At 47.4% G+C, this 25,124-nt stretch overlaps 1 long non-coding RNA gene across 1 annotated transcript; it reads left to right on the top strand.

Moving 5' to 3' along the window:
- Window positions 1-288: 288 nt before the first annotated feature.
- LOC147582250 (uncharacterized) lies at window positions 289-24,352 on the top strand. Its single transcript, XR_015248685.1, has 2 exons — window positions 289-721; window positions 24,009-24,352. It is a non-coding gene; the product is annotated as an uncharacterized LOC147582250 (long non-coding RNA).
- The last annotated feature ends 772 nt before the right edge of the window (window positions 24,353-25,124 follow it).

Raw genomic sequence — 25,124 nt, 5'->3', positions numbered from 1 at the left:
CTTGTTTCTAAAAGTACCTCTCCGCAGGTTCCCAGACGCCATCTTAAAGACTGCATTAAACCTCGTAAATATAATAAAAATTTTCAAATAAATACATATTTGTACGTGCAACCTGATTTCTAAGTGAGTCACCAATATAGCACGTCAACTCTCTTCTCCAAACACTGACACCCGTCCCCCTAAATGAGCAAGGGCAGAGGTAGATTTTAGGGTGTGCTGTCTTTTACGAAAATGACGTCTAAGTGAAGGCGTGGCAGCTGACTAATCTGTTCAGAACTCCTTCTCAGAGATTTCTCAAATCCTTTAAGTCTGTGGACCTAGCCCCACAATGAGAAGAGAAGTCAGCTACAGAACTCCCGAGAGCTCCCTCCTAATGTCCTCACAGGGAGCAGAATCGGAAGTGGTTTTCTGTGTTGTTTCAGAAAGCGAAATGTACAAGCAACAGGAGCAAGTGACTGCGAAATCCGTTCCAGTACAGTGTAAGGAAGGATTTCGTAACCATCACAACAGGCCAACGGTGGATGCGGCTGTCTTGATCGGTACTGAGATGCCTGTCACTTACAGGATTCAAAAAGAAATGAGTGACGCATCAGACCTGCTAGAGAAGGGATTTTTGCATAAAAATAAATTCTGTGATTCTCCACCGTATGCTTTGCATTTTTACTCATCATTGGTAAGAACAACCCGTGATGTGGCCTTAGGGGAGGACATCCCTTAGATGGTAAGTTCTACGGTTCAAATTCACTCTGCAATTGTAGTGTTTGGGTGTGAAACGGGTTGGTTTCTGAAGGTCTGGATTGGAAAGACCATCCATCAATTGGTTGGTCCTAATTAATTTTGCTTGAAAGCATCTGACACCTTAACAAAAGTAGCAATTAAAATTGAATGGTGGTGTAATCACCATCTCAAATATTTAAACAATGTGATTATATAATATCTATCAACAGAGTAAAAAAAAAAAAAAAATACACCCAGGGAAATAGACGTGAAGGGAAAACAAATATTGCTCCAGGGGCTGGAAAGTGCAATTTCTTCTTATGCCTCCCAGATCTTCAAGGCACAAGACAATAAGACAAGCTCTTGCTGGCCCTTGGTGCTGACTTCTGACAGCCAGAGGCCCCACACCTTGGGTACTTAGAGCTGAAGTATACCCTGCAGTTGTCTGCCTCGCTCATAATCAGACAAAGGATGTTCTGTGTTTTCCCTTTATGTCAGTCTGCGTGGGGTCCTCCAGATCATCTTCTGAGCCCGGGGCTGAAATATTGGGGTGGCGGGGAGGTTCTGATTCAGCCTAGGACAGATTTATTGAGGGCTTACTCTGCACCCACTGAAACTTCCAGATCGCTCCAGACCTTATTTCCTAAAAGCAAAAACAAAAAAAACCCGCTACCCCCACCTATTTGACGCTCACAGGCATTGCCTCCTGGAATCTCAGAGATACACCACATCCAACGTGTTCCAGACAGAACTCCTTATCTTTCCCCTCAAGCCGGCTTCTCCTGCTGAATTCCGTCTTTCACTGAGGGTACCGCTTGTGACCCAGATCAGAAACCTGGCAGTTAGGCTCACCTCCTCCTCTTTCTTTATCTTGTATCTTTGCAGTGACCATTTTTATTATTTCTACTTCCACCCAGGGCTTACAGAAGGCACCAGAATGTCCGTGCCTTATCTGATGCTAGCTCTACTTTGGGCTAACCCTAGGACTTAATGGGAAGGGCATACTTGTCCTGGATGCTGGTGGCTCTCAGTCTTTCTGTACCAGTTGGTAAGGAGTCACAGTGCCCCCCCCAAGTGCGGCCCCCTTGGCTGCCACTTCAGCCCCTTCTTCCAGAACGCCAGGGGCCTGCAGCGACTTGAGGCTGCAAAAGGTCGGGTTTGATTGGCTGGTGCCTAGGTGAGACCACTTATCAGTATTTGGCCACCATGTTTATGGCTCATGGATGGCTTACCTGCTAGGACCAAGTAAGTCCTATGCCTGAGACCCACTATATTTTAAGGGGCCCACAATAGTGTCTTTTAAAATCAAAAGGAGGGGCGCCTGGGTGGCTCAATCCGTTGAGCATCCAACTACGGCTCAGGTCATGATCTCACCGTTCAGGCGTTCGAGCCCCCTGTCAGGCTCTGTGCTGACAACTCAGAGCCTGGAACCTGCTTCAAATTCTGTGCCTTCCTCTCTCTCTGTCCCTCCCCCACTCATGCTCTGTCTGTCTGTCTCTCAGAAATCAATAAACGTTAAAAAAATAATTAAAACTAAAATCAGAAGGGAAGAAACTTGAATATAATAATACTGAATAATATATAAAAATGAATTGTGCCTGGCTTACATTTTTCCTTATACCGACACAGCCGTAAAATATAATAATTAAGTATTTTGAGTGGGCGGAGCCTACAAGAACAAAGGTCAACTCAGAATGCAGCCCCTTCTCGCTCTCCCCACCCATGTCTCCTCTCTGTGAATGCGGGATTTTATTTTATCATGCCTTTCTTTGTGCACTTCCTTCCTCTTTCCCTCCCTTTCCTGCCACCCACATTTGCTGACCCCCCGTGGGTGCCAGGGGTGGGGGTTCAGAAATGAGGAAGGCGCCCCCGGCCTCAGGCGTGTTCTCAGTCCCGAGGGGATGAAGACACATGTCACCAACAGTCCCGTGCGGTAGGCGGCCCAGCAGAAGCCCGGGAGCCCCCAGGAGAGGCTCGTTCTGCAGGAGGGAATTGGGGAAAAGCCTCCCCAAAGAGGTGACGCTTGAGCTCCAAGAGGTTCACACTTTGGCTTCCCAGCTGAACTTCCCTCTCACCGCAGCAGGTAGGCACAGCCTGGGGACGCTTTCTGCGGTTGACCTTCTCCCCCAGCGACTGCGGATGCCCACCCTTCTGGTCGCGGTGTCTGTCCAAGATGAGCCCCTTTGAAACGCCTGGGCTGTGGAGAGTGTCTGGACCTGGACGGAGGCTGGTTCCAGGGTGAGTCATCACCCCAGAGAACCGCCACTCCGCACCTTGGAGGATGGAGCCCTCGGCAGCTGCGAAAAAGCCAGCCTCCTGAGGGCGTGGGAGAAGCTTAGCCAGAAGTGCTGGGATGTGTTTGACCCTGGGGGCTTCTGTGATCCACCTTGTTCCTCGCTGCCCTCCCGTCTGCCCAGGACAGTCAGCGGACTGGTGTCTAGACCTTGGCCAGAGGGAAGGCAGGTGTGTGGATGGGTGGCCAGGCATGACGGTGGCCTGTATTCCAGCAGCTCTGAGGACCCCCGCCCCGCCCCCCTCTCCCCACCCCCACTCCACAAGAGCCACAAAGGCTGTCCTGACCTTACACGATTCCTGTGTGTTCACAACTCTGGGCTACCCCTTCCCTAGTTCTGAAGGTTGACTTGGCCATCAAAGCCCTCAAAGTTCTTCAGTGAAAGCCAACTGTATCCCGACTGAATTACTCAAAACTTTCCCTGTGTTCACAAACCGCACGGCGAATTTATAAAGGTGTGTGACGGTTCTTAAATATTTTGCAATGGCCTGTGTCTCATTGCGTGCATGCGCCTTGCTCCCTAGAAGGACCGCTTTGAGAGCGGGGACCATGTGTGATCTTTGCCTCCCCAGAGACCAGGCCGACCCATCAAGGAAGCTTATTCTCAGCAAGTGCTTATAAATGACTCACTCCGATGGGGGCCTAGAAGTGCAGGGGGTCCTGGAGCAAGTTGCTCATGCTTCGTTTGCCAAATTCTGCCTGTAGTTTGCCTGTTCTTCCTTGGAGCAAACCAGACAATCAGAAAGAAGTAGGATTCCACTACCGGCAGCCGGGACAAGTGCGTCTTTCCCATTATATTCTAGCGTTAGCCTGGAGTAGAGTTAGCATCAGCTAAGACCTCACAGGGCTCCAGGAAGGGTAACATGATCCTCTATCAGCAACAGGTAAGCCGGGAACCCCGCTCTTCCTCGACCTTGAGGCATGACAAAGATGCCCTTCCCAAGGACTCGTACCGCTCTCCCGATGGGAAAATCTACTCACCCTCGAAGAACCATTTCAGATACCAGCTCCTCTGGGAAGCCGTCCCGAGCTTTGTCAGAAAGAGTTAATTGTTTCTTCCTCTGGATTCTCCAAATACCTCTCTCCTGCCTGTGTCACGGTGTTCGGCATATTTATTAAAATGATCCCCCCGCCTATCTGGTTTTTTTCCACTATGCCAGACGCATATGGCAGTTACTTCTGGGAGCAATGATTTAAAAGGAGACAGACTACAAAACACCCAGAAGAGAGCAACCAGGGGTGAGGAAGGACCTGGAAACCCATGCCCCATGAGGTGACCATATGTTGTGGTCGGCCCGGGACGTTGCTGGTTTACGCATGTTGCCTCGGTGTAATTAGTAATAGCACTCACTCTCACTCTCCGAAATGTCTCAGTTTGGTCCATAACATATACAGTCACCCTATCAAGAGGAAGAAGTAAAGGAATCAAAGTTGTTCAAACCAAAGGAGTTTGGGGGGAACCCATGCCTATCTTCAGATATCTACAGGGTCACAGGCAAGGTGTGGCCAGGGTGTTCTGTGTGGCCTCAGAGGGGACCTAGGACCCATGGGCCAGGATGACGTAATGACAGCCTTTCCACCATCTGTTTTGTTTACTGTTTTGGGTACCAGGACTTGGCACCATTCCTGGGATACATTAATCTTCTGATAAATAGTTGGGGGAGGAAAGCAGGAAAGGAAAATCTCCAGCAACTGAGCTCAACACATTTGAAGGCCAAGCGCCGCGGTCAACGCCAATGCCCACCGGAGAGGCTGAGAGGCTCCTTGCGGGAGGTGGTAGGGGGGCGTTGTGGGCTGCCTTCCAAAAAGAGACACGTTGAGGTCCTAACCTCCAGTACCCCAAAATGCAACTGTCTTTGGGGATAGGGCTGCTGCAGGTGTAAGTGGTTAAGATGAGGCCATACTGGAGTAGGACGAAGCCCTAATCCAATATGACTGATGTCCTTATAAGAAGACAGCCGTGCCCAGACAGAGACGCACGGGGAGAACCGTGTGACAAGAAAGGCAAAGATTGGAATCACGTAGCTGTAAGCCCAAGAAATCCCAAATGTTGCCAGCAAACCACCGGAAGCTGGAAGAGACGAGGAAGGATTCTCCTCTACAGCTTTCAGAGAGAACGTGGCCCTTGCCAGCACTGCGAGTTCCGACTTCTAGCCACCGAACTATGAGAGCATACATTACCATTGTTTTAAGCCACTCCGTTTTGGGTGCTTCGTGATGGCCGCCCTGAAACACTCAGAAAGAATATACCTAGGTGAGGGTAACAATCCCAGGGGTCTCTGTCACAGTGGATTGGCTGGACTTTCATCCATCTCTGAGCCTGACTGGAGTGATGGGTTTGCCTGATACACTGCACAGTCCCACGGAGCGTCCATCTAGCTCTGGACAGGTGGCCTGCACCAGGGAGCAGAGCACAGGCTCACCAAAGCCAAGTGCAATGCCAGTGTCCTAAGACCCCCTTCTCTGTCCAGCTGGCCATGGGTTGGGAGCTCTTTGACTCCCAGAATGTCACGGCTTGAGCAAGTTCACAAAGGTAACCAAGTTCACCCCCTTATTGGCAACCCAGGCCCAGGAAGGGGTGGGGGGCACCTGGACCCTATTCCCTTCCTTCTGCACACACTCCAAGTTTATTTTCACTAAGGATTTCTGGAAAGGAACAGCACACTGTTTAGAGTCTAAGGAGCACTCAGTAAGCACTGAGTGAATGAATGAATAAATGAATGAATGAATGAGTGAAGGAGTAAAGTGACATTCAAGCTGAGCTTCTCCGGCTTGGTGGAGTGTGTTCCTGGCAGAGGGAAGAGCACTGAAGGTGCTCAGAGGTCAGACGGGGATGGTCAGGACAGAAGTTCAATGTTGTGGGGGGGAAAGAGGGCAGAGTGAGAAAGGACCCTGGAGAGGAAGCAGCGTCCTGGGTGTGGTGCTCAGCTCGGGGTGTTCTCAGCCTGACCCAGTGCCAGTCCAATGCCACTGACACCTGTGGACAAGGACTAAAGGGGACAAGGACAAGTGTCTCCTTCCCATTATATTCTAGGGTTATCATATTGGGCTCATCATTAAGTCAGTTGCTTCAAATTATTATTAGTCGACAGGTAAATATAGCTGTTTCATATTAACCACATGTCTGGGTAAGAATAATTGTACATCTCTGAGGAGGGGAAGAGAGATATAGGGCTTCTCTCAAACAGCCTCGGCTAGCTTCTTTACAGCTGTGACATCCGTTGAACCCCAGAACAACCTGATGCAAGGATTACTCACTCCATTTCACAGGTAGGAAAACTGAGGCTGGGAGGACCTAAGTAACTTACCCACCGTCACCCAGGTAGTGACCCAGGATTCAAACTTAGCTCTTCTGACTCCGAAGGCTGCCTTTTCTCTCCTGATTGCACTGTCCCCTCCTAGCTTTCTGGCTCGGACTCTACGGGGGTGGGGGACAAGAAGAGTGGTGTCCTTCAGGAGGTCTTTGCCCTGGTGTTTGAAGGTGCTCCTGGGCAAGTCAGGTAGCAGCTTTCCCGAGTCTCATCTTCTTTATTCAAAATGGGACCGGTGATTCCACCCCTACCAGTTTCACTGGGTAGAAGAATGTCTCTGAAGAGGTTCGGTAGACTAAGCGACCGTACCTCCAGGATTTGACACGGAACCACGCCCCAAAAAGAGGGTATTTCTTTCTGGCACTTCACTGTGTGCTCTGAAATTCTGGAACGGAGGTGGACTGTAGGACTTCTGTCCCCCATCCTATCCTATCCCCCGCTCTGCTCTAGCCCTAGAGGAAAGTCCTGAGGGTGGAGCGGGAAGGACCGAGCCCCTAGAAGGGACGCCAGGACCTCCTGCTTCTGTGCGGAGGGTAAGCACACCAGCCACACAGAGCTCTCCTGGGGCACAGAGCTGGGAGCTCAGCGCCGAGAGGCAATCCATCCTTGTCATCAACTGCCTGGCCTGGCGGTAGACGTTCTGGACTGCTGGTGGCAGTCCCGAGAGTTCTAGAACTCTAGGATTGGCCGAGAGTGCCAGGACGCCCCGGGGGGAAGCAGGTCTGCGCGTGGCACTGTAGACCGTACCCCCTGCGGAAGTAGGCATAGGACCGTCAGGGAACTCATTTCCTGTTCACTGGACTGGACTCCGTGACGGATGGCAAGCCCTTGAGCGTTACAAGTAAGGCCCGTATCATAGGCTGGGTCCCACCGCTGACTTGACCAGGTTGCTTAATCTAGTCGAACCTCCATGTCCCTTTCCAGACACCGGGGATAATTGGGGCACCCGTCTACCTCCTGCAGTCCTTACAAGTATTGTAAATGAGACCTGCACAGTGCCTGGCCCATGACTGGCAGCGAAGGGCAGTCATTATGAATTAATAACTACCACCATAGGGGCCACATAGTAGGTGCTCAATAAAAACGTAAGGAATGGAAAATAAGGGCAAAATGCTCCCTGTCAGTCCCATCTGACTTCCACCCAGCGCCGGGGACGGGAGGGGGAATCCAACATATCTGATGTTTAGAAATGTCACATCCAAAAATGTCTGCTTTCGGGGTGCCTGGGTGGCACAGTCGGTTGGGCGTCCGACTTCAGCCAGGTCACGATCTCGCAGTCCGTGAGTTCGAGCCCCGCGTCGGGCTCTGGGCTGATGGCTCAGAGCCTGGAGCCTGTTTCTGATTCTGTGTCTCCCTCTCTCTCTGCCCCTCCCCCGTTCATGCTCTGTCTCTCTCTGTCCCAAAAATAAATAAACGTTGAAAAAAAAAAAATTAAAAAAAACAAAAATGTCTGCTTTCAAGTCGCCTTGCGTCGCTTTCCTGCAGCTGTCAGAGGCGGGAAGTACTTAGTAACTGTGGCCAGCTTTTCGGGAGATGGGTCTGTGGGGGAGAGAGCTCCTCAGATGAAGAAGATAACAGACCGAACAAGTGGCCCCATCCAGTGATTATGCCATCTGGCACAGCAGCCTAAGTGAGGACACATTTCCCTTGTACCTGACAATGACATCTTTTCAAAATAAAATACGTCGAGGTTGAGAAGTTTATCTTGGCGGAGGACTGTTCCATTAACTCAAGATTAAACGCATCCTGTCCAAATTCTTTTGCTACTTGTAATGGGCCTCGGGCTCTCGGCCTCCAGATGTTGATTCTATGGATGCCTCACGAGGAAAGGAAGCTAATTGTTTTTTGCATTACAAGGGTCCAAAGTGGGGCTATGGTAGATGTCCCCGTGCACCCCCCAAAACCCCTTCGGGACCAAAGTGCTCATTCCCCCAGCTACCAGCAATGTCTGCAGCTGAGCAGCCCCCTCACACACACCACCCTTGGCTGAAGGTCATTGCCACGTTCAAAGTTACGGCCCTTCCCAGGAGGCAGCTCAACCCAGTATTTGGCTGATGCATAGGTACCAAAGACCAGTGCCCTTGCTTTGGTCTGGGAAGAGCCACCACAGCTCCAGGTTTCTCAGGGAGATTAGCTGGGCCCTTGTTGCAAAGACGCTAGGGTTCAACTTCTCTGGCTAACTTCCTTTACTGCCCCCCACCCCCGCCAGGGGTTGATCAAGAGAACGTTCACGAATAAACTCACTGCCCACGCATGCTTTGAGAAGCCCACCCTGCTGGGGATTTTCACTCGCCAGCCAGCGGCCACGAGGACCCCGGCACTGTGGTGGAGGCCCGATTGCCCAAGGGTGCTGTGCCATAGCTCCAAGCCCCATGATGAACTTGGATGGGATACTCATGGACAGGAATGTCCTGGGAGTGCAGTGTCTCAGGTCTTTAAGAAGCTGGCAGTGGGGAGGAGCAACAGAGCAGGACAGGCTGTTGCTGAGAACCACTGATGCATTTGAGAAAGACCGCGGAAGGCTGGAGGTGACTAATCAATAAGGTCAAGGGTGACAGCCCTAGTGTTCTCCTGGTAGCACATAGAGACAATGATCTCCTGTAACCTGAAGGCACAAAAGGCCGAGTATCAGGTTCAGGACTTAATTCTAAGGTAGTGGGGGCTCCAGAGATGATTAAGTTCTCAACCCCAGGGAGTCTGCTGTGGCAAGGTCAGGGTCCTTGTGCAGGGGGCCAGCATGGCTCAAGTACCCTCTCCTGAGGGTCCGCGGCCATCGTGCCTCACACGTGCTGTTCCCAAGAACACTCGCCCATCATCCTCTAACACTTTCAGGGTCACCTTCCCAGGGAGCCCCGCGTCAGACAGGCCCTCACGGCCATCCCGAGGCCAGACGCTCTGCTCCTCTGTCTTTCCCCAGCTTGTCATTCAGGGCTCGGCTCAAACATTGCCTCCTCGGAGGCCCTCCCTGACCACCTCTGCTCCGCCCATGCCCGGTTGTCCATCACGTCGCCCTGTTTCCCTGGGTGCACAGCCCTAACAAGCACCTGAAACTATTCACTCATTTATTTCATTCTTCAGATCTCTCTCTCTCAAGCGTAAGTTTACAGAGACCCAAACTAGGGTTCAGTGTCCTGTCTGGGTGCCACGGAAGTATGTTCAAAAGGGAAAAAAAAATGGGTGACTCAGTCGGTTGAGCATCTGACTTCAACTCAGGTCATGATCTCAGTTCGTGGGTTCGAGCCCCGCCTTGGGCTCGCTGCTGTCAGTGCAGAGCCTCCTTGGGATTCTCTGTCTCTCCCCCGCTTGTGCTTCTCTCAAACATAAAAAAAAAATAAAATAAAATAATGATAATAATGAGAGAAGGATAGAAAGAAGAGAAGGGAAAGATGAAAGAGTTGTGCGTTCAAATTCTGACTCTGGTAAGCTTACAACGATTCCTTGACCTCTCTTGGCTTTTGATTCCTTTTCTGTCAAAAGGGGATACGAATTATTTTTGGAATTCAGTGAGGTAATATGTGGGAAGGACCCATTTTCCAGCCCTTCCCCTGGAAACTTCTGGAATGTTCTCTTCAGAATAGCACTCAACTCCTTCTCCTTTCCCTTCTCACTCACTTTGTCCCCCTCTTACCCCTCGCTTCCTTCTGAAGGAGAAATATCCAGAAAATTGAAGTTTCCAAATGGGAGAGGTCAGGCTATCTTACACCCACCTTTGATGTGTGTGTGTGTGCGCGTGTGTGTGTGTGCGCGCGCGCGCGTGTGTGTGTGTGTGTGTGTGTGTGTGTTGGCGGCGGGGTGTGGGTGCACACGCGCATGCACATGGGGTGGTGCCATAGGGCTCGAACCCTCACCGCAGCAGCGGCCCCAGGCCCTCCGGCAGCCGGCCGCACCCTGGAGCGGCCGTGGCGGTTCCCCAGGGAAGGCTGGCCTGGGCGCTGCAGACCAGGAGCCCGGCCAGCTGCCCGCGACTCAGGGATTTTCCATCCCGGTTGCGACTTTCTTTTCAAAGTCTTTTCCTCTGCCTTCCTGAGAATTGTAAACAGGATGGGTTTTGTTCACTTGCATTTATTGACTCACTTTTTCTTTTCTTTTTTTTTTTAAACGAAAGTAATAAATAGACTTGGGGAAGCTCTGGACGGGTACAAATAAGGAGGGGAAAGTAGGCAAGCCTGCCATTTTCATCGGTACCTTTTGTTTTGTCGAAGGGATATTTACACGTAGTTTCAAAAGCCATAGATTATTGGCTCTGACCACAACCGGCCGTCTCCTGCCTCAGTTTCTTCGCTGCCCCGGGTCCTCCTTCCTAGAAGCAACTGCTTTTCCTTCCCTGGGCCGCATCTCTGCCGGCCTCCCTGCATCTGCCTCCGTGATATGTGCACATCGCCGCTTCCCCCAGCTTTACTGAGACGTAACTGACACCGACCACTGTGTGTGTGAGGTGTACAGATTCTGATTTGACCCCCGTATACACTGCGGAATCAGGACCACAGGAAGATTAGTTAACACACCTGTGGCCTCACCTGACTATCCTCTCTCTTAATATATCACTCTGAGATTTTTGTCTTTTGACTCCTTGGTCTGGGAGTCGAGATTTGGGGCCTCTCGTGGGCTCTCTCCCCAGCTACTAGACGGCACATCAGTTCCCACCTCTTTCTTTCCATTCCTCCCAGCATTTGAATTTGGCGAAATAATGTTACATCTTCTTCTTTTTTTTAATTTTTTTTTTTAATGTTTATTTAGTTCTGAGAGAGACAGAGACAGAATGCGACTGGGTTAGGGGCAGAGAGAGAGGGAGACACAGAATCCGAAGCAGGCTCCGGGCTCCGAGCTGTCAGAGCAGAGCCCGACGCGGGGCTCGAACTCAGGAACCGCGAGAGCACGACCTGAGCCGAAGTCGGACGCTCACCCGACTGAGCCACCCAGGCGCCCCAATCATGTTACATCTTTACGTGTATGCAAGTACGTTTAGAATAGAGCCACTTTTTACACTCCCATTAGATTTCCTACCTGATGCAACTTTTTGGCCCCCTTGCAATTAATAATTGCCTCCTTTTGTTTACTTAGCTCAGTGAATTTTGTCTACCTTGCTCTATGTATCTAATTCATGCCCAAACTCTCCAATGGAACTGTATTTCCTTAGGGTTTCAATTAGTGCATTCAAACACACAAAGGAAGTATGTCTTTCATTTGTTTCTGGAGCATTCCACCCTCTTGTTCGGATCTGTCTGACAGTGCAGGGCTGGGTCCTAGGCCTTCCTCTTGCCTGGCACCTCCATTTCCTATCTCTTGTGTTGGATCCCCCAAATCCTATATTCCAGGTCTTTTTAAACAGGGCTTTATGCCCCTTCTCTTTTTAACAGCTTTATTGAAGTGTAATTAACAAACAGCAAATTTGGCGCATTAAAATGCACAACTTGATAAACTTTGACATATGTAAGTTGTACATGGCCACGATCAAGGTCCTGAATATATCCATCACCTCAAATTTCCTTGTGTCTCTTTGTAATCCCTTTCTTCTGCTTCTTTCCGATGCCTACACAACCACTGATCTGCGTCCCGTCACTGACGGGTACCTGGAATTTTCTAGGATTTATCATAAACGGAGTCACAGAGTATGTATTTGTTTGTAACTCATTTTATTTGCTCAGCATAATTATTTGGAGGTTTATTCATGGTGTTGTCTGTATCAACAGCTTGCTTTTTTTGTTTTTGTTTTTGTTCTGTTTGTTTTTGCGGAATAGTATCCCATCATATAGATGGAGGACATTTGTGTTGTTTCTAGTCTTTGGTTATCAAAAAATAAAGTTTCTAGCAACATTCATGTGAAAATTATTGTATGAACATATGCTTTCCTTTCTCACGGGTAAATAGCCAGGAGGGGAAGGATTGGGTCCTATAGGGTTTTTTTAATTGTTGTTTTGTTTTGTTTTTTGCTGTTTTTTTTTTTTAAGAAACTGCCAAATTGTTTTCCAAATGGTTTGTAGCACATTACCTTCCCACTAGCAATGTTATAAAGGCTCTATTGTTCTACATTCTTGCCGCTATTTGGTACAGTCAGTCATTTTAATTTTAGACATTCTCTCAGATGTTTAGCGGTATCTCACTGTGGTTTTAATTCCTTGTAGACAACATATAGGTGCGGTCTTGTTTTTTAATCTACTGTCTGTAATTGGGGCATTTTAAAAACGTTTATTTATTTTGAGAGAGAGAGAGAAAGTGCACATGAGCAGGGTGGGGGCAGAAAGAGAGGGAGAGAAAATCCCAAGGAGGCTCCAGGCTGTCAACACAGAGCCCCACACAGGGCTCGATCCCACGAACCAGGAGATCATGACCTGAGCCGAAATCAAGAGTTGGATGCTTAACCAACTGAGCCACCCAGGCACCCCGTTAATTGGTGCATTTAAACCGTGACTTTCAAAGTGATCATTGATAGAGTTGGGGATTAATATTTACCGTGTTTGGTACTGTTCTCTCTTTGTTACCCTGGTTCTTTGTTTCTCTCTCTTTGACTCCACTATTTTTCTGCCTTTTGTGGTTTTAACTGACTGTTTATATGATTCATTTTCTCTCTTTTTTCTTTAATGCTTATTTATTTATTTTTGAGAGACAGAGAGAGACAGGAAAGGGGCAGAGAGAGAGAGGGAGACACAGAGTCTGAAACAGGTTCCAGGCTCTGAGCTGTTAGCACAGAGCCCCACACAGAGCTCGAACTCACAAACTGTGAGATCGTGACGTGAGCTGAAGTCGGGCACTTAACCGACTGAGCCACCCAGGTGCCCTCCTTTTTTTTTTTTTTTTTTTTTTTTTTTTACTACTTTTAGCCAATGCCTTTATAATTTGCAATATACATTTATAACTAATCCAAGTCTACTTTCAAATAACTCTACACCACTTCCCAGGTAGTGTACCTTATAATAACAAAATAATCGGAATGTCTCCCTCCTATCTCTTGAATAATTGCTATCACTCATTTAATTTATATGTAAGCATTATATATATATATAATTTATATATAAACATTTAATTTATATATAAGTGTATATATATATGTATATATATGCATACATAATCAAATATATTGCTGGTATTATTATTATTTTTTTTTTTTTAATTTTTTTTTCAACGTTTATTTTTTTTTTTTGGGACAGAGAGAGACAGAGCATGAACGGGGGAGGGGCAGAGAGAGAGGGAGACACAGAATCGGAAACAGGCTCCAGGCTCTGAGCCATCAGCCCAGAGCCTGACGCGGGGCTCGAACTCACGGACCACGAGATCATGACCTGGCTGAAGTCGGACGCTTAACCGACTGCACCACCCAGGCGCCCCGCTGGTATTATTATTTTGAATAAACTTATCTGTTAGATCAATCAAGAATGAGAAAAATAAACATATTAAAGTTTATTTATTTATTTATTTATTTATTTATTTATTTTTGAGAGAGCAAGTGGAGGAAGGGCAGAGAGAGAGAGGGAGACACAGAATCTGAAGCAGGCTCCAGGCTCTGAGCCATCAGCACAGAGCCTGATGCAGGGTTCGAACTCATGAACCTTGAGATCATGACCTGGGCCGAAGGCAGATGCTCAACTGACTAAGTCACCCAGGCGCCCCAAGAAAAATAAGCATTTTAATTTTATCCCCACTTATTCCTTCTACAATGTGATGCTCTTTCACGTAGACCTGAGTTTTGATCTTTTACATTGCCATATGAGTGCTAGAACTGGCATGTCAATTCCTACAAAAAAAAAACCTTGCTGGGATTTTGATTGAAAGTATGTTGAATCTGTAGAGACTCAGTACGAACTGAGACTCAGTACAAACTAGACTATTAAGAATATTGAGTCATTGGATGCATGAACTCATATCTCTCTCCACGTATTCTGGTCTTCTTGGATTTCTTTTAGGGATATTTTGTAGTTTTCAGTGCATAGATCATGCACACCTTTTGTCAGATTTATCCCTAGGCAGTTAATATTTTTGATGTCATTGTAAATTACATTGATTTTTAAATTTTAATTTGATTCTTTATTGCTAGTCTATACCAATACATTGATTTTTGTACGTTGATCTTGTATCCTGTAAGCCTGTGAAACTCAGTAGTTCTAGCGGCTTTATTACAGATTCAAAAGGATGTTCTGTGGGGGTGCCTGGCTGGCTCAGTTGGTAGATTATCCGACTCTTGATCTCAGGGTCGTGAGTTTGAGCTCCACATTGGGTGTAGAGATTACTTAAATAAATAAGACATTTTTTTTTTTTTAAAGAATGTTCTGAATAAATGATTATGTCACCTATAAATAAAAACAGTTTTATTTCTTTCTTTGCAATCTAGATGCCCTTTAATTCTTTTCCATGCAGGGGCTAAAACCTCCAGTATAAATGCTTCGTGGAAATGCTGAGAGGGGACATGATTACCTTGAACCTAATCTTAGGAGAAAAGCATTCAGTCTCCGTGTGAGGGTGATTTTGGGGGTCTTGTAGATGCCTCTAATCTGATTGGAGAAATTCCCCCCTATTCCTAGTTTGCTGAGACTTTTTATCACCCGTTTCTGAAGGTCAGAAATGCTGAAGCAGCTTAGCTGGGCAGTTCTGGCTCAGGGTCTCTGATGAGGTTGCAACCCAGCTGTCTGCTAGGGCTACAGTCTTGGAAGCTTTGACTGAAACCAGAGAATCCGCTTCTGAGCTCACCAAAAAGCTGTTTGCCAGAGGCTGCAGTTCCTTCACCACGAGGGCCTCACCATGAGGGCCTCTCCATTGGAGGCTCACAGTGTGGTTTTCCCCAGAGCCGTTGATCCCAGGGAGAGAGAGAAAGAAAGAAATGCCACCCTGCCTTTTACAACCTAGTCTGCGATCACACCATCACACCTGCCTCATCTTGAGTAACTCACTAAGCCCAGTCCACGCTTAATGGGAGTGGCTTATATGGTGGCATGAACACCAGAAGGCAGGTCTCGATGGCGGCCATCTTGGAGGCTGGCTGTGACAGAGCGTTCCCGACATTTACATTTAATGTGATTATTGAGGTGCTGGGGTTCAAGCGCATCATATTACTATTTGTTTTCTATTTCCCTCACGTGCTCTTCGTTCCACTTTCCCCTTTTTCCCAACTCTTTTGAATTTCACTGTGTATTTCTTGTTACTCCATTCCAATCCCTTTGTTGGCTTATTAGCTATAATTCTTTGTTTTGTTATTTTGGTTGTTGCCTTGTAGTCCCCAGTATGCATCTTTAACTTTCTACAGCTACTTTCAAGTGATATTACACTACTTTGTGTGTAAGAACTTTACAACAATATGTTTCCATGTCTTCCCTCTAGGACTTGGTGATGATATTCTCACATTTTACTTCTATATATGTTATCAACTTTATAATACATTCTTAATATTTTTACTGTAGTCTTATCTTTTAAAGACATTTCCATAATAATAAGTCTGTATATTTATTTGTAAATTTTATTTAGCTGGGTACTGGATATTTTTACATTCTTAAAAGCATTCTTGAATTCTGTTCTGGGTTGAGGTTAAATTACATGGAAACAATCCCTTTGGTTTTTGCTTCTAATCTTTGTTAGACTGGAACAGAGCAATAGTTAAGTCTAGGGTTCATTTTTCCCCAACACTGGGGCAAAACACTGCTTAGTCTGCTGGCAGATGCCTCCGGAACCATGGGCCTGTGCAGTCTGACAGGTGGGCACAGACAGGGTGCCAGCCCTCTTCTCTCTAACCCTACAATGGCTCTTCCCCTGACCCTGGCTGGTTTTCATGGGAAAGTGCTCAGCTCAACGCTGGAGGAGACCTTCTTCAGATCTCTAAGATTCCCCTTTCTGCAAAATGCTTTCTGATCAAGTGTTCTACCCTGCGAATGCCAGCTGCCTTGGTTTCCCCAGACTTCCAGCTCCATCTCTGGGTATCACCTGCTTCAGCGTCCCTGCACAGCACCCCATCTTCCATCTCCCGGGGATCAATGGCCTTCGTTATCTGGGTGTCTAATGTCCCGAGAGCCATTGTTTCCTATATTTTGTCTCATTCTTTGTTTCAGATGGGACCGTATATCTGGTCCCCACTCCCCCATCGTCGCCATTGTCCGTGTCTGTCACATCCTTGACTCTCTCATTTTGGCCGAGGACATTCCCCAGAATCTTTCCAACGGAGGGCTCATGAGAGATGAGTTTTTGAGATCTTCAAGTCTGAATTTTTTTCTAAACTTACATCTAATTGATAATTTAGGAGAGTATTATACTGTCTATTTGGAAAATATTGTCCCTCAGAATTTTTAACACACTGCTTTCATGTGCTTTAGTTTCTAGCTTTCTGGTTATCTTTGTTCCTTGGTATTCTCTTTATTCTTACTATTATTGAGTTTTATAACAATGCCTCTTTTTTCATACATTGTGTTGGGCCCTTGAAGGACCCTTTCTATTTAAAAAACAAAACAAAACATCAAATCCTTTAGCTCTGAGAAATTTTCTTTTGTGATTTCTCCGAAAATTGACTCTGGACTTCCTAAACTTCAAACAAACATCTTCTGATTGGTCTGGTTTTCCCTTTGTCAAATTGTTTTGGCTCCCGTGTCATATTAAAGACTTTCCACACAAATGGTACGATCTTTGGCTGCACATCCCTATTTAAGTCTGAGGCCCTAAGCAGCTTTGTGCAAATATATGAACCTTGCTGACTGGTAAGCTTTATTATAACGTGATCACGCAGGGACCTGACTGGGTCTTTGGGTAAACGTGCAAATGTTAATATTTATAGATTTTTTTTTTGTCTTGTTTTCATCAGTTCATTTCTGCAGCGATGGTTGCTCCATTCTCTTGCCAAAACGTGCAGGGGGAGACGTGGTGTAAGCGACGTGCTACTGTTTGTGGAGTCAAGCAGAGACGGGAGCCCGGGGTAGGCGGTGGAATCAGTCTGCAGCTGTATAAATTTTTCATGTTGTCCCCTTGCTTTCAAGAGCAAACGGCATCCTGTTTTCAGCCGTGCCTGGCATCTCCACTGCCCTCTGCTGTGCCATGTCCTCTGCCCTCTGCAACTCAACTTCTTTACGGAGCAGACTTTCAGCATCGTGCCAAAATGGGCACATGAGGGCTGGGTGGGCAACTGGGGGGCGGGGGGGTGTCTAACTGCCCCTTAAGAAGTCTTTTCACCAATTCTCAAGTTTTTAGCCTCATTCCGACCCCTCACCTCCTGGGAGATCTGGGGCTTCCAATTTGGAGCCTTTCCATAGTTGTAGGGTTCATATCAGCTTATTTCTAGTTGGCCTACTGAAGTCAGTTAGAACTCACGTTTCTCCTCTCAGTCAGATCCAATTAGCCCATCTGCTTTGTGCTTTTAAAGATTTGTTGCCATCTCTTGGCTGCTATTGTTTCTTCTCCAGTAGACTCGGCCTACTGAAGAAAGTTAGATTCTTCTTCTATCTCCTAAGCCCGTTACCACTAAGCCCTATTTTCCAGCTTCTAAAATGTCATGGGTATCTCTCGTTTGCTGTAAGTCTCTTCTTCTGTTCTCTCTGTCCTTGTGGCCTGTGCCTTTTACATTCCTTTACTATCATTTTAGTGGGATTCCAGGAGGGAGTGGAGATAATGTGTGTGTCCACGGGGCATGCACAGGAAAGAGAAGGCAGGGGTCCAGACAACCAGTCTGGGAAGTGTGGGAACCTGCAGTGGTCAGGCAGATCAGAATCCATCCCGCTGGCCAGAGCTTGCTGACTTCCACTGACCAGTCAGGACTAGCTCGAGGAGGAGCGAGGCAGAGACTGCCGATGAATCACGAAATACTTGAATCCTCTGTCCCCTAGACGCGGCTGTAGGAATTCATGTAGTGTATTCCACGTCTGGGTATTGGCGGGCCAGCCGACTCCAGAATCCCCACTCCTGACCACTTTGATTTGTTCTATATCAAGCGAGATCAGAGAAGCAACCTTAGCTGTTACCTTGTCCCTCTTTTGAGATCTCACACTAGCTTCTCTCCTCGAGCAGCTCGGAGCCCAGTGGCCAGAGCCCTTGCGTCCTGCCTATGTTAACAGAGGTTTGATATTAAAGCCGATGAGGGGGGAGGAACTACTCGCTAATCTAGGTTTTCTGGTGGTGAACTTTAGCTGAACAATGCCCCTTTGATCTTCGGAAGCAGGCTGCAGAGTCCTGCCTACTTGGGGCTTAGACCAGGCTGTTGAGGTCAGTTGGAGGCCCTATAGAGGCCAGTTTCCTTAGCTGCAGGTTGGAGTGATTTGCATTTCAAAGGTTCTAAACAACAGCCAAAAAAAAAAAAAGCACATTGGGGAAAGATTACTTCTAATTCCTAAGGACTCAAAAGGGCTTGGTCACCGTTGGCCACCCAGCGGAAGCCTGTCCAAGGGTGAGTTTTAGGGTGAAATCAGAGAAGGTGAAATAAGAAAAGGTAAAAGGCAGCCAAGCACGGGGACAATGTGAGACATGGGGAGGTTGAAATGAGGGGGAGAGAAAGCAGGCAGAGCTAAGATCATTTAGAAGTTCATGTTAATATTTTACTGCATTTCCATCAATTTCCTTTCCTTTCCAATGTAAGAGCAGGAAGGAACTTTCATCATTTTCTGGTTGGACCCCTTGTTTCACGAATGGAGGAACTTAGGTCCAGAAAGCCAGATATCTTGTTTATGGCCCACACTTGGGCCACTGAGCCAGGTTTAGAAACCAAGTGTCCAATCTCTTCGTCCTGGATTCTTCCCTCTGCAGCTCAACCATCCTGGGACACTAAGGGCATTAGAACAAGCTGGCCCATTTGGCTTTGGAACCTGTTATGATGAGGCAGAGAGGACATGAATTATGGGGAAGAGGTCTGTGAATGTCTGTGCCTTCGATGTCTCGTTTCGCATTTATTTCAGAAGTTTTAGAATTTCCACAGTGACTCTGATAGGAATATGCATTAAGAGCCTTAGAGAAACATATCCTTTAACCTAGCAGATGCACTTCCAAAAATTTGTTCTCCAAAACTCTCGCCAAAAGAATGATTCTCAGTTCTTTGTGGTTTTTCAAAGCCAAAAAATTAGAAAGAAACATCCAACATTAGGGGCAGAGTTGAGTAAATTTTGACATATCCATATCATTGACAACCCCATAACTATTAAAGGGATTTTATGGACCATGTTTAACAAAATAGAAAAGCGTCTGACATATAAATATAAATGAAGAACGGATGTTATAGAAGAGAATACAATGTGTGTGCTACTTTTGGATAAATGATACATACATGAATACACAAATAACCAGAAGTATATGTCAAAGTGTTTATAGTAGGAATCTTGGGTAATGGGATTGTTGTCTCTTTGTATTTTTCTATATTTTTCACATTATCAAAAGGAATGTATGTTGCCTTTCCATGAAATAAAAAAGTTTAAATCCTTCTCAGAGTGACAATAAACTGCCAAAGAATATAACAGGACAAATTTTGACTCACTCTACTTCTATAGAAGTGTGGCTCTTCTATGTATCAACTCATTAACACCCTCATAATAGTAATTCTTCCTACAAATCCTGCTATTCCAGCCATTTTGTGCTGGCTCTACACTCGATTTTTTAAAAAATCATTGTACTGAACTATTGTGTTTTTTAAAATAACAGAATAATCCCTATCTTAATGAAAAATGTTTTAAGCTCTGAAACAAAACCAAATCATTAGACATCTTGGCTTCCAATTTTATTTTAATTTTTTAAAAATGTTTATTTATTTTGAGAGAAAGCGAGCATGAGTAGAGGCGGGGCAGAGAGAGGGAGACACAGAATCCGAAGCAGGCTCCAGGCTGCGAGCTGTCAGCACAGAGCCCGATGTGGGGCTCGAACTCACGAACCGTGAGATCATGACCTGAGCCGAAGTCAGACGCTCAACCAGATGAGCCACCCAGGCGCCCCTTGGCTTGCAATTTTCAACAAAGATACATACAACTGTCCGCATTGAGCGACTTCGAAACAAAGCCTGCAATATCAATCTTGACAAACTTTGGCTGGTTTTACCTCGTAGGTTTCAAAACAAAGAGAAATAAGAATTTACAAGAGGCAACTCTCTGAGGTCTGAAGCCAAATGTTGCTCAAACAAAACCTAGTTAGTGAATTTGTGGGGTGAGCATATCACACAAACCAGGATACTCTTGAAAGGCAGCAGTCAGAAATCAGGACTGCCTGGAACAAAATGGGACTTATGGTCGACCTATGAATTTGCCTTCTTTTTACAGACATTTCTGAGAGGCCATGCACTGTTGAGAGAGTGCTGGAATGAATGCCCTGGGAGGACAGCCACCGGTTTGCCTGATGGGGAAGCTGAGGCACAGGGTGGGGAGGAATTAACTCCAGGCCACCCTGAAATGGGGCCAGAGGCAGCCCCTAATAGTAATCCAAGGCTGAATGCCTTTTGTTCATAGTTTTCTGTGAAAGAAACAAAATCCTTTTACCAAAGGCCATGCAGACGGGCGCTAAGGCTTTCAGAGGAGAGGAGGCAACACAGAGAAGCCAGAAAAAGATCGCCAGAAAGACCTGGCTTTAGGGACACCTGGGTGGCTCAGTGGGTTGAGGGTCCTACTTCAGCCCAGGTCATGATCTCGCTGTTCCTCAGTTCGAGCCCCACAGTGGGTTCTGTGCCGACAACTGGGAGCCCGGAGCCTGCTTCGGATCCTTGGTTTCCTCTCTCTCTGCCCCTCCCCCACTTGTGCTCGTGCATGTGCCCTCTCTCTCTCTCTCTCTCTCTCAAGTATAAATAAATATTAAAAAGAAAAAGAGAAAGAAAGAGAGAAAGAAAAAAGAAAGAAAGAAAGAAAGAAAGAAAGAAAGAAAGAAAGAGAGAGAGAAAGATCTGGCTTTAAATCCCAACTTTATTTCTCTGGCTTTATGACTTCTGGGGGTAGTCACTAACCACTCTGAACCTCCATTTCTTCATCTTAAAACTGGAAGGGTAACGAGACCTCACAAGGTTGTATTGCTACGTATTGGGTACTCTATAAGTGGTAACCATTTTTATTACTCAGTTTGTACATTGACGTTGCTTTGTTTTTTTAATGTTTATTTATTTTTGAGAGAGAGAAACAGAACATGAGTGGGGGAGAGGCAGAGAGAGAGAGAGAGAGAGAGAGAGAGAATCCAAAACAGGTTCCAGGCTCTAAGCTGTCAACACAGAGCCCAGGGTGGGGCTCTAACTCAGGAGCAGTGAGATCATGACCTGAGCTGAAGTAGGACGCTCAACCGAATGAGCCACCCAGGCGCCCCTGACATTGATTTTTAACTGGGGTAAAAAAAATACGTAAAACATAAAACGTGAATGTCATTTGCCATTTTAACTATTTTTGTGTGTATAGTTCAGTGGCATTAAGTACATTCACATTGTTGGGTGACCATCGCCAGCATCCATCCCCCAAACTTTTCATTATTGCAAATGAAAACCCCATATCCATTCAACATCCACGCCACATTTCCAGCCCCTCCTTCCAGCCCTCCCCCCCCCCCCCCCCCGCCACCGGCAACCAACATTCTACTTTCAGTCGCTGTGAACTTGACCGTTCTAGGGACCTCATCTAAGTAGAATCAAACACTTGTTCTTTTGTGTCCGATTCACTTAGCATAATGTCTTCAAGGTTCGTTCGTGTTGTAGAGATGTGAGAATTTCTTAACTTTTTAAGGCTGAATGATGTTCCCTTGTACGTGCATACCATATTATGTCTATCTATTCACCCCTCGATGATATTTGGTTTTTTCTTTTATTTATTTATTTATTTATATCCCAGTTAGTATATAGTGTAATGATGATTTCAGGAGTAGATTCCCGTGATTCATCCCCGATGTGTAACACCCAGTGCTCCCCCTGACGAGTGTTTTCCTTAATGCCCCTTCCCCGTTTAGCCCATTCCCCCACCTCCAACCCCTCCAGCAGCCCTCTGATTGTTCTCTGTATTTAGGAGTATTTATTTGGGTTATGAACCTGGATATGCAAGGTGCAGTTCAAGTCCCTGCTATCAATTCTTTTGTGTATAAACCCAGGAGTGGAATTGCTGGTCCATATGGGTGTGTATTCCTATTAAGCCATGCTTTTTTTATGACCTCGGACAGGTCACTAAACCTTTCTGAGCCTCGTTGGAAATCATAACTGTCTCAGGCTCTCCCATGAACGTAACCTACTGTGTGTGTAATGATGGTAAATAATCATGTTGGTTAAAAAAAAAAAATTAGTTGGTTGCTCCAGGGCTGTGAACAGGTTGAGGTGACCAAAAAGCACTTGTCCTCGTCAGGAGGCCTCAGCTGAGCTCCTCTTGCCCTCGCAAAATCCCACAGTTCCAGAGATTTCCACCTCCCAGCCCTCACTTCCCTTCAGCAGATTGCACCCCTGGAAAGTTTTGTTTAGTAATATTTTAAACGCTCATTATTCAAGGAACCCTGTGGTGGTTCCTTCTGTAAAAGCAAGCCTTCGTTGGAGGAAATAACAAACTCTAAATTACTTGTAATAAATTAGAGCTTTGATGTAAAAAGTACTGCCCTCCGTGTGGGACTTCACAGTTTACAGGAGGCTCTCGCCTGTGCTAGTCTGAGTCATCTGGTGTTTATGGGCGGGAGCCACGGAGGGAATCTTTGACACCAAGGAAGTTGGGTTGACTGTTGCGGCAGCAAATACGACTTTGGAGACCCAAAACCCTGCCTTCATCTTCCTTCCCTGTTACCAACTATGCAACCTTAACTAAGTTACTTCTCCCTCCTGGGCCTCAGTTTTCTTACCTGGAAAATGGAGATGGTCCCTACCTCGTGCAATAGTTGCAAAGAGGAAATAGGCTAGAAGGGCTCGGCACAAGGTCGGGAGTCCAAGCAGGCTGTCCTGCTCCAGAATGAGCATTATAGTCAATATTCATACGAAATCTCAGAAACCATGTGCTAGAAGTAATTGTTTTCGTGAGGGTGTCAGACCAGCAAAAGGGAAGTTATTTTTTCCTGCAGAAACGTCTGTGACAAAAGGCCTTCCACGACCATCCATGGATGGCTCTCAAGCAATCCCCTGTGTTCTATCAACTCTGGCGAGCTGACTTCATTTTCCTATTACCGCTTTCCCCCTTCCGCCTTTGTTACCTGCTCTTTATAACGAGAAAGTACAGACTTTTACAGGCAGCAAGGTTTTTTTTTTTTTTAAGATGGAAACTGTATTCAGTCTAATGCAGATTGTGTTCCCTGAGCAATGGCTTAATGTACAATCTCAAGGTAAAAGCTAGAAGTGGTTTTCTATGGCAGCGGCTGTTCCTGCCTCAATCAGTTGGAAGGACACAGGTCATGCCGTCTTTTTGCACTTTATGGAAACTTCGCGTTCTTCAGATTCCCTCGGCCCTCTAGATAGGCAGCACAGGGACCACTGTCCGGATTTACAGTCTGAAAACCGACTTCCAGAGAGGTGAGGTCAGTTGCCCCAGGAGACCGGGCCGATCGGTGGATAAGGTGGTGTCTTCTCTCTCCGCACCAGCTCTGTGAGCCCCAGAGCTGGTGGGCCCTCTTTCCTGTCCCGGTCCAGGACCACCCTAGCAGCCTCCAGTGGGGGACCCGCTATCCAACTTCAGTCAGGGACAGGCTGTGGGCAGAGGGGCCCCTCAGGGGGCTGGAGGCTGAGAGCTGGAGAGAGGGGTTGTTCCAGGGAAGAGCCTTGTTTATGGAACCAAGCAGGTCCTGAGTTCATTAATAAAAAATAACTGTCATTCTTGATGTTTCAGAGGCAATTGTACAGCGCCTGGGGAGGCAGCCGGCCGCCTAGAGGCCTCGGTGGAATTCCTTGGTTTTGGAAATAGCCTGGAGAACAAAGCACCCTTATCTCTGGAGAGGCAGCTGAGATTCTGTGGGCTCCTGCTCCCTCGAGGCTTGGCTTGCCCCGTCGTCCAGGGGCCACCATCTGGGCCCAGAAGCCTGATGGGGGGGGGTGGTCCACAGACTAGCTGGCCACCCAACTTGGCACATAGGGTATTTGGTATCCCCTAGGCATGTTGGATAAAGACAGGTAGCCCTCTAAGCCTCACTGTTCCCATCTGTCAAATGGGGATAATAAAAGTACTCAACGCAATCCTGCTGTGTGTACTGAGTGAGCGCCATCAGCAAAACAGCCCGGCAATGTCAGAATGTCCAGTGGGTCGGCAGCGGTCACTACTTCGGCTCCGGTTCGTGGGGGAGAAGGGAGGGGGGCCCCATCTTCTGCGTTAACCCCAGCAGACCTCCCGCGCGAGGCTGGCCTCGAAGGGCACCGAGCACGGGGCCACACGGGAGAAGGAATGAGGGCCTACCAGGTGGAGGGACCCACAAGGGCGAAGGCAGCGCAGAGAGAGGGGCCAGGTGGAAGGGTGGACAGCAGAGCAGGCTGTGTGCTGGCTCCGAGGCTCTATTCCTAGCTCTGTGCTCAGAGCCGAGCGACAGCTGCCCCCCCCCCCCCCCCCCCCCCCCCGCCCCTCCTGCCTCCCAAGCTCGGGTCACAGCGGGAGTGGAAGGGCGCACTCAGCCCGTCAGCCTCAAACCTCCGGCTGCGTAGAGGGCGGCGCAGCAAGTCAGAGCCACGCTCCTCATGCTTTGCGTGCACACGAATCTCCTGGGACTAGTAACCCGCCCTCTGTAGGCCCGGCTCTGAGAGTCTAAACACGCCCAGGGAGGTCGTGGCTGCTGGCGTGGGTGTGTGGACCACACTTGGAGTAGCTGGTTGAGGAGGCCCTTAGCAACACTCCCGGGGCTTCTGGTCCCCGGGACCCATGGTGGGTGGGTGGAAACGGTTCTTTGTTACCTGCCCGTCGTGCGTGCGTGCGCGTGTGCACGTGCGTCCCTGCTCTTTAAACGTCTGTGTCTGTGCC

Source organism: Puma concolor, chromosome A3 (assembly GCF_028749965.1).
Source record: "Puma concolor isolate L17-30 chromosome A3, mPumCon1.1.hap2, whole genome shotgun sequence".
In the NCBI taxonomy this organism is placed as follows: domain Eukaryota; kingdom Metazoa; phylum Chordata; class Mammalia; order Carnivora; family Felidae; genus Puma; species Puma concolor.
Note: the sequence above shows the minus strand (reverse complement) of the source record. Positions and strands in the feature narration are given on the sequence as shown.